The following is a 14,391-nucleotide window of genomic DNA, read 5'->3' on the forward strand; positions in this document are numbered from 1 at the left end:
TGAATGCGGGAAATGTGGAAAGATAGTAGAGCGATTGTATATATAGCGATGTTTGTAACCTTTCACGATTTCAACTCGTTTATATACTTTCCTTAATCTAACATCGACATCTACCTAGTCAACTGCAACTTTATTTCGTTCCTGGGATAAAATACATGTAGTACTACGTGTTCTTCCCAGAGGGTGTTAGAGTACGGGGCCCGACATCCTTTAATTTTTGCCGATATCGTATCAACAAACCAATAACCTATCCTATATCTTATGAAAGTGATTTTTCACTGATGCAGGTGATACTGCAAACCTTTCTGAAGGTCTTTTGAATATTAGTATGCAGAGGACCGTGTATGAAAATAATAAATTCCTTAGTAATGCAATCTCCCGATTTATAAAATGTTTACAAAATCATTTGCTAATGAGTATAAACATATAAGGGAATTTAACTTGTTACCCATGTTTACAAATTTCAAGCTTAAGGCAATCAAGCACCACTATGGCATACTCAGAGAATGAAATTGGTGCACCATATCAACGGAAGAGAAAGTCAGAAAGTCTGAGAAACCATCTTTCAACTCTTCACCTTGCAGTTCACCAAGAAAAGTGCAAGTTAATGAATGACATATGCATGCACCGTACCGTCTAAGCGAATGTTTGAATTCACCTTTTGATGATTATTAGGACAGTAAACTCCATCATTATGGAGACAGTTTACTTCATCATAAGACTGGACACAGTGTGACACACATGCTGAATTTGACAGACTATGTGAACAATGTCAGACATGGTTTAATACTCAGGAAGGGAGAATTGAACTTGTTAAAAAAGTAGGTGACATAGAGAATACAAATGTGCTACAGCAGACAAATTTTGTATTTCATTATATTTGTTGTTCCTCAATTTTTCATCGTCAACTTGTACATCTTTCTTACACATTTATATTGAGAGAATAATATATTGGTTTTAACACTAGTTTATTGACTCCTGTCTTGTGTTTTAAATTTTCAGAATTTACAGAAGTCAAATAGTCCCCTTTAGATAGTGCCTATGCCATCGAGATTTTGCAACAGAAATCCTGAAATACAATCGCGGCAAAGCAAGTGCATAGGTAACTGATTATAATACAAACACTAATAGTAATTAATATGTAGTCTAACTGCGCCTTGTTTATCTATACTTAGTCGCTATCAGTAAGAAATCTCAGCAGGGTGGCGTTTCTCGATCCCCTTCGAGCTTGGCGGCACATTCAAAATTCGACTAACTCGTGTAATTGTTGTACTCCATTCACTACAGTACAACTCGCAGAAATGTACACCAACAAAATGGGGTGAGAATATCACAGGGGAAAATCTCTGAGTAATGATGTACGATCTCTGATTGTTGAACTAGTTCAGCAGTTGGGTGGAGACCCGCAAACGGGATTCACATCGAGAGGAACTTTCCAACAAGTAAGCGATCGCCTTCACGTTGATACTCAGTCAGTCTGTAAAATATGGCGAAGATTTGTCTTAACCTCTTCAAGTAGATACCATCCTACGGTAAGAAATACTCCCAGGAAGTTATTGGATGTAGAGATTGCATACTTACTAACTTAGAAAGTTTAAAGGTTGAAAACCCCGGAATGACATCATGGGAAATGAAAGTTCGGTTGTCGCTAGTTTCGCCAACCGACGTTAGCAAACGAACGATACGACATACTGTACGTAATTATTTCACCGAGGGGAAATGGACGAGGAAACGGTGCACTGCAATCGCACGAGAGAGATTCATATTTGCAAATTTGGAGTACACTTAGAACTACATGGACTATTTGTATACAGTTGAGCCTAGGCGTTTGAAGTTCATGGACGAGTCTGGGCACAGTCGTTTGGTGGGCTATTCAGCACTGGCACCAATCGCCCCATAGACGAGTGTACAGAAGCGAGAAACACCTAAAGTCTGGAAACAGAATGCTATAAAAAGCACGCCATGTCACATTCCGTGTCCGATTTCACTGTGAAAATTAGCAAGTTCATCTATCATGTAACCGTCGATCGTTCCCTATCATTCTCAAAATTCATACCTGGTACTTAATTTGCTTCACAATCGCTCGTTTCGTGTGATTTTCGGCCGAATTCGACGGACACATCGCTAAAACATAAGCGTGAGCAACATTCCAGTCACCTCACAGTGGACGTTGGGCACCTCAACTGTTAGCACCGCATACCCATGAGGGGTGACTGGAAGGTTGTTCATGCCTTATGTTTTGGCGAGGTACCTTCTGAACTCGGCCGTAAAATCACACGAAAATTCATACCTGATACTTCATCTGCTTACAAAATGCTCATTTCGTTTGATTTTCGGCCGAGTTCGAGAGACATCTCGCAAAAACATAAACGTGAGCAACATTCCAGTCATCCCTCATGGATAGGCGGCGCCAACATCAGTAAAGTGGAGGTACCCAAGAGGTGACCGGAATGTTGCTCACGCTTATGTTTTGACGATGTGTCCGTCGAATTCGGCCGAAAATCACACGAAACGAGCGTTTTTGAAGCAAATTAAGTACCAGGTATGAATTTTGAGAATGATAGGGAACGATCGACGGTTACATGATAGATGAACTTCCTAATTTTCATAGTGAAATCGGACACGGAATGTGACATGGCGTGGTTTTTATAGCCATTCTGTTTCCAGACTTTAGGTGTTTCTCGCTTCTGTACACTCGTCTATGGGGCGAATAGTCCCAGAGCTGAATAGCCCACCAAACGACTGTGCTCTGGGCTTTTACCGGGCCACGGGATATTTACATGTGTGAACATTAATTGATTTACCGACCGGCCTTTGTACACTTTGATCCCCGTGTCTGAGTATGTATTGCATGTAAAGGTTCATTTCATCTTAGATTTTTATACATGTAACTGTTCACAGGTAGCTCGAAAGATAGACACTTTTTATTACAGTTTTGTAATTCATGTTATTGTACTGTTACAGATTTCTCCAATCTGTGGGACACTAAATATACTTTGTTCCTGCGTTTCACGTGACACATTTCACGTGTCTTCAAAGTCAGTCGAACATCATAGAGAGCTAGATTTATTTTTTTGTAATTTTGTCACATACAATATTTAAATTTGGATTAAAATAGATTAACATAACATAATGTTGTCAACAACCCATGATTTTACTACTTCACTGGCCCCGGATATGAGGTTACTGATGCGGAGTTAGTTGGTATACCTACCTTAGCATTTCTCACGATGCGACCTCCTGGCTTCGAAATCAATATTATTTTCAACAGAAAGCACGGAGATTACACTCCCTATAATATCATCAAAAGGACTTCTATCTATACTCCCGACGTAACAAGAAAAATAAACAGCATCATGTAAAAAAGGCAGTCTGTTACAGACATGAAAACTTTATTACAATCGAAAAATAACCAATGAAAGAGAATAAACAACTAACTGTATACGTGTATGACGGTTTCATCATGTTGATAATTTTCAGGTCAAAGATACATTTTGTGTTGGCATTCTAGTTCGACATTGTCTTTCGACTGAAGTGATAATACTAAAGTCCGCGTAGGAGGATGATTAAGAGAGATGAAAAAACGCTTGCAGATATCTGAATGTCTCAGCAATCATACACACCAACTTGTGTACTATGAAGTATTCAGTCAATCGTGTTACGCATACTCACATTAACACGAGAAAATGACGAAATAACAGAACAACATTTTCCATGGTGAAAATGGATTCATGGAAAATGCCATAGAAAATCTAATGCAAGAACGGAAACGGAAAAGATAACAATAAAACTTTCTCGTTAAACAAATTTACTAAAGAATTTGACAGCTATCCATCCAGCTTTTCAAAGTTCACTATCGTTTGTCGTTTATTATAATTAACGTGTTCAAGAAAGAGAGCAGGTTTGCCTAAATCATTTAAAGTGGTTCGCTCCTCTTTTGAGTTTTCAAGTATAATTCCGAGTTATATGAAAGTACAGTTCTGTATCGCAATGTTTTAGAGAAAGGGCATTTACTCCGACGGAGGTGCTGACGGTTAATGGATGCTTGGAAATGGAGTAATCGGTACAGTGGAACTTCCATCGGTAGTAGCGTCCTGTTGGATTGATGAGAAATTTAGCCGGAGGCGGTGCAGGCGGTGTTGTTGGAATAGAAAAGTTACTTGTCATAGGAAATGACCCTGCTCCATACATAGCATCATACGGCGAAGGGGATTGAATGTAGTATGGCATTAGTTGACTATATATACATTGTTGGATAACCATAGAAGGGTGACATGCATAGTAGTTCGAGTGATCCGTCGTCTGGCCATGGTGTTGTGAATTACTGTGGGAGAGGACACGTGATGAGATGCCTCGAAAGGCGAATTGCGTTGAGTACTACTGAGCGTTACAGCACGCTGTATCTGTTCAGCCTCTTCTTTACGACTTGTCGGATAGATCGGATTTTGTTTGCCAGTCACTTCCGAAATTGTGCCTACAGCTTGACCACTTTGTGTCGCAGCGACTTCTTCGGTATGGGTGGAAGCGGTTGACGGAAATGTTATAGGTCGCACTGGATTAGTTTCAAGTAAACGACGCCGATTGGTATCTCTGGACTCCGCAAGGCTATTACTTGTAGGTCCCAAGCGCATTTTGTTCGTATAACGATGGATAATCTTCGGAAACGATTTCTTTGCTTCATCTAAATTGCCCGGAAGTTTACCTCCATAATGTGTACGCAGTATGCTTTTATGTTTGTTCAGCAAATATCGCTTCGGCCGCGGTCCTGCTGCTGTGTTCACCATATACAGTTCTCTGTTACTATTAATCAATGCTACTTCTATTTTCTTCTCAAAGGAGGACATTAGTGTTTCGCACAGTTCTGTCTTCTGTTTGAGTTCCATTTGCTTTTTTTTTTTATATCCCTATTCAAATCATCGCGTTGTTTTCCCAAGATGTTTAGTTCTTTCTTCTCGTCGATGTGCGCTGGATGGCTGAGGTCGCCGCACACGCTCGCAGATTTACATTAAAGGACAGTTTTTTCGACTGTGTCCCTCGCGTAGATGACACTTTGAACACCTCTTTTTCGTTGAATCTTCCATGACGTTCGATACATACTTCTCATTTTCTCTCGCAATATCAAGCTCAATTATTTTCGTTTCCCCCTGCATCTTCTTTCTTTGCTTTTACATCAAGTTCAAGTGGTGTTACCGTCGTAAGGATCGTCATCATCAGACTCGACTGGCTGTTGCAAGTGTTGACTACAGGTTGTAACATTATCGCGGTCAAATTTCAGTTTCTTCGGATTGCTGTTGCATCGTTCTTCACCATGCCTGTCACAGTCACTGGTCTCTCTGATGACGGGTAAACATCCTTCCATGATTCGTATTTTGATTCGCCGGTACTCAGCGTTATTGACTGCAGTGGCACATCGATACATGTCAGTGATGTCAACTTCATTGTCACTCATAATCCACGTTCCTTCGTCATTTTCATAAGCCACTTGAAATTCGGCAAACCTCAGGGACGTGATTTTTTCCACCAGCTGTATCATGAATTCGTTGTAATTTAACGTCCGCTCTAAATATACTTGTCGCGTTTTCGTATTGTTGCAATAAGCAACTTGAACTTGGAAAGCGAACGCCATAACGTTTACCTTCTCCACACAACACTGCACAAGTTATATCTCTGACACGTGTTGTTGGAGAGAAAGTGAGTCAAGGTCACAGTATTTTAAACACGGAGTACAAGCCAGGTCAGGGCCCCATTCCTTACATGGATCGTCCAGAATATAGTCCAGATTTAATACAGAACCCATTAATGAACACAGTATAGTATTTCAATACAAGTCTACAAGTTTACGATGTAAATGAATTGTATTGATAACGTTACTAGTAACATACGGTAGGTGTCTTAGTATATTAACCCCCCTCCAAATAAATGGTAGTGTCTTCAGGAAGTCCATGCCAGGTCGATTTCTTATATTTATGTTTGGCAAGGAGACTTATCATATCTAAACCAAGCACCCCGTGGTTTATTAGCTCTTTATCAAGTAAAATAAAGGTGCCGCTTCTACACTTTAAGGTTTTCCGGTACTTGTTGCTATTGTAGTTTATGTTTGTATTACAATCAGTTATCTATGCACTTGCTTTGCCGCGGTTGTATAATTTCTGGGGTCAGAAAAGGGAAGGAAAACATTGAGTGTACTGAGGTGTAAAGTAGACCTATGTAGTGCATGCTTATATCATAAGTGCTGGGAAAAAAACATAAGAATTGCTTGTGGTAAAAACATTTGCGCCGCCTATGGGTGCCTGCCGGCAAAGAATACATGAGAATAAGGTTTCCAAATTTTGCTAATTTCTGGTGCATTGTGACAATTTTTTTTACTTCTGTCTGTTATGACAATTTTTTTTTCTCAGGCCATGACAAGGTCAATTTTTTTTCTTCTATCTCATCTGGTGACAAATTTTTTTCTCAAAATCCTCCATACCCCCTCCCAGAAATCAAATGCTTCTCCCTTAATGAGTGTTTTTCTGCTGTTTTCGCATAGTAGTAGCTAGCAAGCATATAAAAACTTAGCTCTGCATGGCAGGGCTGTGTGTTACCGGCGTTATACGGAGTTAGTATACAGCCGGTAACCACACAGCCTTGCCATGCACAGCTAATAAAAACTGAAACTAACATCGACCGCACAAAAACACCGTGGATACGTACGGCTACCCTGTATTCCGCACACAAGTACGCAGGAGCGGCTAATGAAAGCCGGTAAACAGCTGCGGCCGTCCGTGCTGGGTGATCTCATTACGGTGCTCGAGCTTGACTGGTACTAGCTCTGCATGGCAGGGCTGTGTGATCCCGGTGTTATACGGCCTCCCACCACAGCCGTGCAGACTGCCATTGGCAAACCCGCTAGTAGCTCCTCGGAAATACGGCGCGCAGTTTCTCCGCCGAAAACAGCCGATTTTGAATCAAAAACTTCCGTCGATCTCCATTTACGAGCATACCCACCACATTTAGGTACACGATGTGCTCAGCTGCGCTTGGAATCTTACTCAAAGCCCACTTTTATCTCTGTATGCGAGGGAAGTGTTCGCATACATGCCTCCATTGTTAGTCTTGTTCAAGATTTCTCGTGTACCCAAGAGCACCCGCGCGAAAGCAAGCATTGCAAACAAAAGAACACTGCGATATCGAACTTTGGAAAACAACACTGATAGAGGCGCGCAAAAGGAGTAAATTAAGAAATATGTAAAATTTCTAGAATTTTACCATTCATTTGATAAAATGATAGGTGTATGATTCCCATATTTTTTTTGAAGCAATATATCTTATTCAATAAACTAAACAAATAAATACATAGTCTTACAATACCATAATTTTGCATTTCTTACTCAATTAATTAATTGGAAACAGATGTTACTGATTGTCATTATACTAATTGCCAACGTGATTGAATTCCTTTGAGTAATAAACGAAATCCCACAATGCTTCATTCTTCTGATACTTACACTTCCTCTGCAATGGAGCATGTGTGCATCAATTGCAGTGGGCATTTTGCCCTAAAAAAGAGAGGTTTTCTGAGACAGCGACTAGATTCTAAGCTACCTAGTTCAAGTTTCACTGCTGAAGAGATTTTAGAATGTGTATATGATTTAAAAGCATCACCAGGCAAGACACGGTATTTATGTATAAGTTGTGCAAGTACTTTGTCTAAAGTGCAACACTCTATGGAAAAGTATGGGAATTTCTCAAAATCCTTTCTTGAGAACAAGGCCAAGGAAAGCTACATAGCGAAAAAGATCTCACCCATACGATCACCAGCGCAATCACCGATACAGACTTCAAAGCGAAGAAGAATTGGTGGAACACCAGTCAAGAGTTCAAAGGTTTTGCCACATAGAGCGAAGGTAATTCAGAACAGTTCCATTAGCATGGAATGTCATGAGTAGTGGAATATTTCTGGTGGATTCCAATGTTTATTTGACATTGTTGTTATTGTGAATATAAACATCAATCCAAAAGCTAAGGTAGACACACCTTTTTGAATTATTGTGATCAACAAAATAAATATAGCACTTGTTTTATTTTGACTGACTGATATTGTTGTTGAAGTTTGCCACAAAAGAGATAAACATTGCAGGTGACTGTGACTAGTTAAGATAGAATTATAGAGGCCAATGACGTCTAAGTTACAAATTTGTCTATCAACATTTTTTCAGGTTACTTATGCCAGACAAATAGCAGTAAAAGCCATAAAACAATGTGACTATACACGGGCTTTTAGGGCTTTGATCAAAAGTAGCCGTTCTGCAAGATGTGCATTCATTAAAGTAATATCAAATATGCTTAAGGCAGAGATGAGGAGTTACTTTTAAGGCCAGCCTCTAACATCAAAGAGAGTGACGATGGAGAATCTAAAATCATTCCCTTGGGAAGAGATCATGGATGAAGAAAGCAAGACCTACCTATTACCTTCACCTGTATAACATCAATGGCAATGAAGAGATGCATGAAAGAGTAAGTATTAAGTTATTGTTATGTTATGTTATATTTATTTATTAAAGTGTCATGTGTGGTCTTAAACAGCTTGGTTGCCACACCCAGCCCCAAGGGCTTACAAGACACTGAAATTGTAAATAAAATACAAAGATATGAATAGCTCGAAATGTAATTTAAGTATAAGAAGCTTGTTGTCTCATTGAAAATGCAGATAAACTAAATTAAGTACTATGTCTGACGTTTTATGTCCTATATAAATTATTTCCATTTTACTAGCTTAAAATCTATATGGTCTTCAGCTTGGTCCCCGACAGCTGCAATTTTAAACAATGCTCTTGCAACTCCATGTGTATATACCAGATGTCATGTGGTGACCCGTGGATTATACTTTTTACCCAAAATTACAACTATTGATACACACCTTGATACCAGTCAATTAACCATGATGATGCTTCGTGTAATTCTTATTTACAGAATCTCTGCAGGCAAACAACATCCAACAACAGGCCAAATTGGTAGAATGGTAGCCTCCTCATGAATCTGTTGCATATCAGGAATCCTGCAAAGTTTACCTTTTGGGCTGGAGTAAATTCAGTGCAAATGTGGAAAAATGGTTGTAGTGCAAGAGTAAGTGATTCATATCTTTTCATTCTCCCCCTACTTAATAAAAGTTCATTTCATTTGTTATAAGTTCAGATTTCTGAACAACATGAAATGCATTTTACCGCCAAGATATATATTTAGCAACCTACAGTAAAGTTGGACTGCTACTCACCTATGGTAGTGACATCAGATTTAGACCACCATGGTTACAGGGGGTTATGAAAAATTATATCATACCAGTATATTGATGGTCGAGACGCGAAAACAACCGTGGTATATTAGCGATATACCATGGCTGGCATACGCGCGAGCTTTCAGCTTGAGCAAAAATCCGTTTTTGGCGTTCCAGGCCACAATTTCAATATACTGTTGTGATATAATACCAATAAACCACCCTAGCAACAGGTATACCACTTAATTTTGACCAGTTCACTCTATCTATACACTCGCTAGCACTCGTGTATATAATGTGATAAAGTGATCAAATTATCATGATATACCTGTTGCTAGTCTTGTTTATTTCTTAATTACTATCAACATATAAATAAAAGTACACATATACAGCATATATCCATACATTTTTGTAAGTAAACGGGAAATAAAATCGCTGTCAATTTATAATTGTATATCTTCTGTGACACAGCTTTTCCAGTGTTTCAAAAGGTATTGGGCCATTGCCTATCCTAATCAGGGGCACGGAAAGTTGTTGATCGCCCAGAGAGTTCACATGACAACAAAATAAAAGAATGGATTCATGACATCGAATCAGAGGGGACCGTAAGTATATGTAATTTAAAACTTTAATACCTCTTAAATTTGCATTGGCCTGAAAAAAGCAAACAATATGATTTAAAAAAAATTTAATTGAGAAACTGGCTTATTACTATTCAGACTTTCAAAGCAAAGTTTGTGCATCAAATACATCGTTGATGAACTTTTTATGTAGTTGTGAAGTAAGATTGCATTCTGTAGGCTGCATGTACCCCTGAGCAAGGGGCAGGACATACCAGGGTAGGCAGATGTCTGTTCGCTATTAATGAAGAAGCAGAAGAAAGTCAAGGTACCGACGAAAGTCAAGATAAAACATTAAGTAAGTTTGAAAGAATCTGAACAACAGTATTGCTTAAGATTCCTTCCATTCTCTTCAGTATAGAACTATTCATCATATTATACAGCAAGTGAAACCTGTTTATTAAACACCCTTGGGACAGAAAAACTTCGCTTTGTTTAATGAAGTACAATTCAATTGAAATTGTTACTTTTTGTCTTGAAAATGTGCCATGATTAGAGGGGTGTACATAACAGCAGGTTTGAAAGTATCTCCTTGATGGCAGTGAGAAACGCTATAACCTTAGATTAACATCATTCAACTCCTGCAGAGATGGACACATTGTGACTGCTCTCATTAAAGACTGTACCAATTAAACAGAAGCTAGGGATTTTAGGTCACACAGGACTACAGATTTCCTTTCAGAGTTTCTTATGGCAATTATGTATACCATTAGATTTACATCCATGGATGAATGCAGGATAGATGAAACAAATATATTTCCTACCATTGTGAACCACTGTGCCAATAACCACTATGTTATTGTTGTTGTTTTTGTTTTTGTTGGATCCTGGGTTCTCATTAGCATGGGACAATGTCCAGATACAAACAACTGCACAGCACCAATCGACAACAACGAGGAACAAAATGCTGATGTAGGCCATGGCTTACGCGGCGAAGAATAGAATTTCGTTCAGGCACCTGGATTATCCCAACACAGTCAAAGCAGCAGAAATTCTGCTGACCACATATCTACCTTTTCTAGAATCTTTGCATAACCATAGGAGTCGTCTGGAAACACTTGTTTCGAGAATGATTTGCGAACATTTTGATCATTTTCACAAGTACTATACAGACTGTGTGGTGGCCCACCTCCCGCACAACTATTCAAGAGAATTGGCCCAAAGGAGTGACCTTGTAATTCAGGCAAATACTTTTTCTTACTTTTAACAACATTCTATGAGTCAATAAAGTGGATCATGATTTTGTATACAGCATGCTACACCACAGTCCCCCTCAACATGACCTTTTGACAATATGGTTTCTACTGCATTGCTGCATGACCATTGCCATCACATGAATATTCACAGAGAATAGAGAAATCTTGGTGAATTTTGGTCTTTGCTGTTATTTGTTTTGGGTTTTTTATAATATTTAAAAACACAACAAACTATTGTTGTTTCAATCAACATTATGATTGAAACAACAGCAAGGAATGGTGTGTTAATATCAACTTTATAAGTCAATGACACTGAGATTTCTCTTTCCCCTTTTGTTCAATAACAATCTTAACAACAGTGGTGACAACAACAACTGCAACAAAAGCATGTGGATGACACTGACAGCCTGAACGGAGGGTACCTAATTAGCATACATTAATGGGGATTACGTTTGAATTCAGACAGCACCCTCTAGTCGGAGATTGACCGTTAGTAATTTTTCACGGAGATTTTCATCACTGAATTTTACCGTCATCGTTGGTCAATCGTATCTACTTTGTGGTGATATTGAATGATACTGTTAATGTTGGAAAGTATTCGCATGTAATTTTTTTAGAATTTCTATGCTGTGAAACTGTCATTTTAACGATATGATTGGTTTTTTGGGATCGTCTGAAGGCCCAAGTTTAGCGATGCCGCAAATACATGCAATGATATTTACGCCCAAAAGAAGACCTGCAATCGAATTTTCGTGGTTTTAGAAATGTTCAGACGTAATGTCAGTTTGGCTCAAGGTCTGGATACAAACTTACAGACATTTAAACTTGACCCGTGAATCCGCGTTTCCATCATGGCGGCCTTCACGTCGGACGTACTGAGTACGTGTGTGTGTATGTATTGTGCTTGTGTAAGCGTTCTAAACAAAGTGCTACACTCAGTGTGATATAGTTTTCGGACAGGATGGTGAATTTCGCCCAAAGCCGTTTCATAAATGACAAGCTTAACAAAATCTTATTATCATACCTTCGAAACTTTATTGTGTTTATCCTCAAACTGTTAACACGACGGAAGTGGTATTTAGAGGGTAAAAGTTGTCAAATTTTTGACCCGATGTTGAGTGCGTAGTAATCGGACTGCTATCGCAGTAATCGGACGTCGTATTTGGATTATTATTGTAGGGGCTAAATATTGATATTTTGAAACTTCAAACCCCAATTTTCAATTTAAGTGTGTTTAGAAAACTGTACCATGTACATAAATATTTCGTGATAAATTAGTTACGTGAATCCATGGACGACACAACTATATTTCGACGTGTATGGCACTTACATATCGGACATGGACTGTCTCTGTGTGTTGCTTTCGACGCCTTGTAACGTACGGTGTGGCTAATTTCGCCAAGTTTGTAGCGCCCGAAATAGCTTGTACCGAAAAAAAATATCCAAAACGGGGCGGCAGCATCACCTGACTTAATATGCAGTACTATGACTTGTAAAACGCGATTAATACAGAGCGAAGTGAGTACAACGAACTGTCGTGTAGGGCGTCTTATTTCTGTACGCGTGATGGGAAACCCGTGAACAACAGCGTAAAACAGCTATACTTGCATTATTAGAGAGGTTAAGATTTCACCCGTAGCGAGAACGTAACGTAGAGTGGCTACGCGTTCCGTACGCGTAACGTTCTGCACAGATTCGGATTAAGACTTGACCGGCCCCGTCGCTTTGCTTTCCACGGCAGCAGTAAGTGGGTAGCCGAGCAAGGTTCACATGTCTGTGTTCACCTAACGATCTACGTAACAGCCTATCACTAATGCGACAGTCTACTGAAGTTTATACATTCAATTCGCTGTTTTGCTTTTTATATGCCCATAGATTTGAAGCAAGTCTAGATTAAGACGTGTGCGTGCCGACTCACACAGTCGCATCGTCTTAAGGATTTTGCTCTGATATCAGGTTAATAGAACACAGAGAAAAAAAAATGAAAATACTGAAATTTTACTTTGTGTCAGAAAAACCGTGTCAAAGCCAAGGAAGTAAAACAAACGACAATGTTAATTTCAGTCTAGACTGAATGTTATCGGCAGTGCAGTGTATGCGACGTCTGCCGCCGCGCGTGTGCCGTCGTCTGCGAGTGCACTGCAGGAGGTAATTTTTCCTTTTTGTTACCTAAAATATCTCAAAATCAGACGGCGATTGATAAAACCAAGAACAACAATACAAAACGAAAGGAATGTTAGTTTTGATTATCAAGTCTATGGCGAAGCGAGCGTGAAAATCGCTCTCGGAAAAGGTGTACGAGAAAAGTGGCCGTTTCACGTAGAAAACGACTGCCAAACGACAAGAGAACGTGTGACATCATCAGAACATGATGAGAGCGCGCAGAAAGTGATGACGTATCCGTTCCCGTTCCGTTCCCGTATGAAATCTTAACCTCTCTAATGTCCGTTTGCCGTACTCGGCAGCGTGGACGCCCGTGCCACAATTCAATGCGCACACCGGTCTCTACACGGCGTCACTTAATCATGCCGCAAATACATGCAATATATCGCACGGCCCTGAAATTTGGACCACTTACTATCGATACTATAAGGAACATTTTCTGAAAGTTTCAGTTTGGCTCAAGCTCTACAAAACCCTTAAAAGTTAGGTTTTTTGGCAAAAGTTGGATTCCAATACGTCGTTCGATCGTCCGCCTTGGCACGGTAATTGTGCCATCGTAAAAAAATTTTGCATTCTCTGGTCAAATACTTTGAAAAATCTTAATAAATGGTTTATTGTCAATGAAAATCGGCATAGTTAAAAGAAGGATAAGTTTCTGTTTGAGTTCACGGCCTTGTTTTTGAGATCGTACGCCGGTCTCTCTCCCACACACACTTCCGCACTCAGCGAGGTAGCGAAAACGAGGCTCTCGAACACGATAAAATATGCAAATTTGTAACCCTCCGTTCAGACTGCTGAGATTTCTCTATTCCCCTTTGTTCAAGGTCAATCTTGAAGTTGTTGAAGAAAATCCGTCATCACTGCAAGGTGTAATCGGCATTATTGACTGGCATCACCAGTACGTTCCCAGAGTGAATACCCCTGAGGACAACACGGGTGACAAATACCATGTTATAATGTACCAGAGAGATGGCCTTTCGATATAAAGGCACATGTGTGAAGACCTCAAAGTGGTCCCTGACTTCAAAGTGGTCCCCGTAGTTGTAATTGAACTAAATTTTTACGCAGTCCAGGGTTTTTTCATTCATATATTTGCATAAAGTTGTTGAACTTTGTAACATTGCCAATACTAATCTGTTATTTCGGTCCTTTTTAGCTA

This window comes from Ptychodera flava, assembly GCF_041260155.1.
Source record: "Ptychodera flava strain L36383 chromosome 3 unlocalized genomic scaffold, AS_Pfla_20210202 Scaffold_27__1_contigs__length_13241970_pilon, whole genome shotgun sequence".
Classification (NCBI taxonomy): Eukaryota; Metazoa; Hemichordata; class Enteropneusta; family Ptychoderidae; genus Ptychodera; species Ptychodera flava.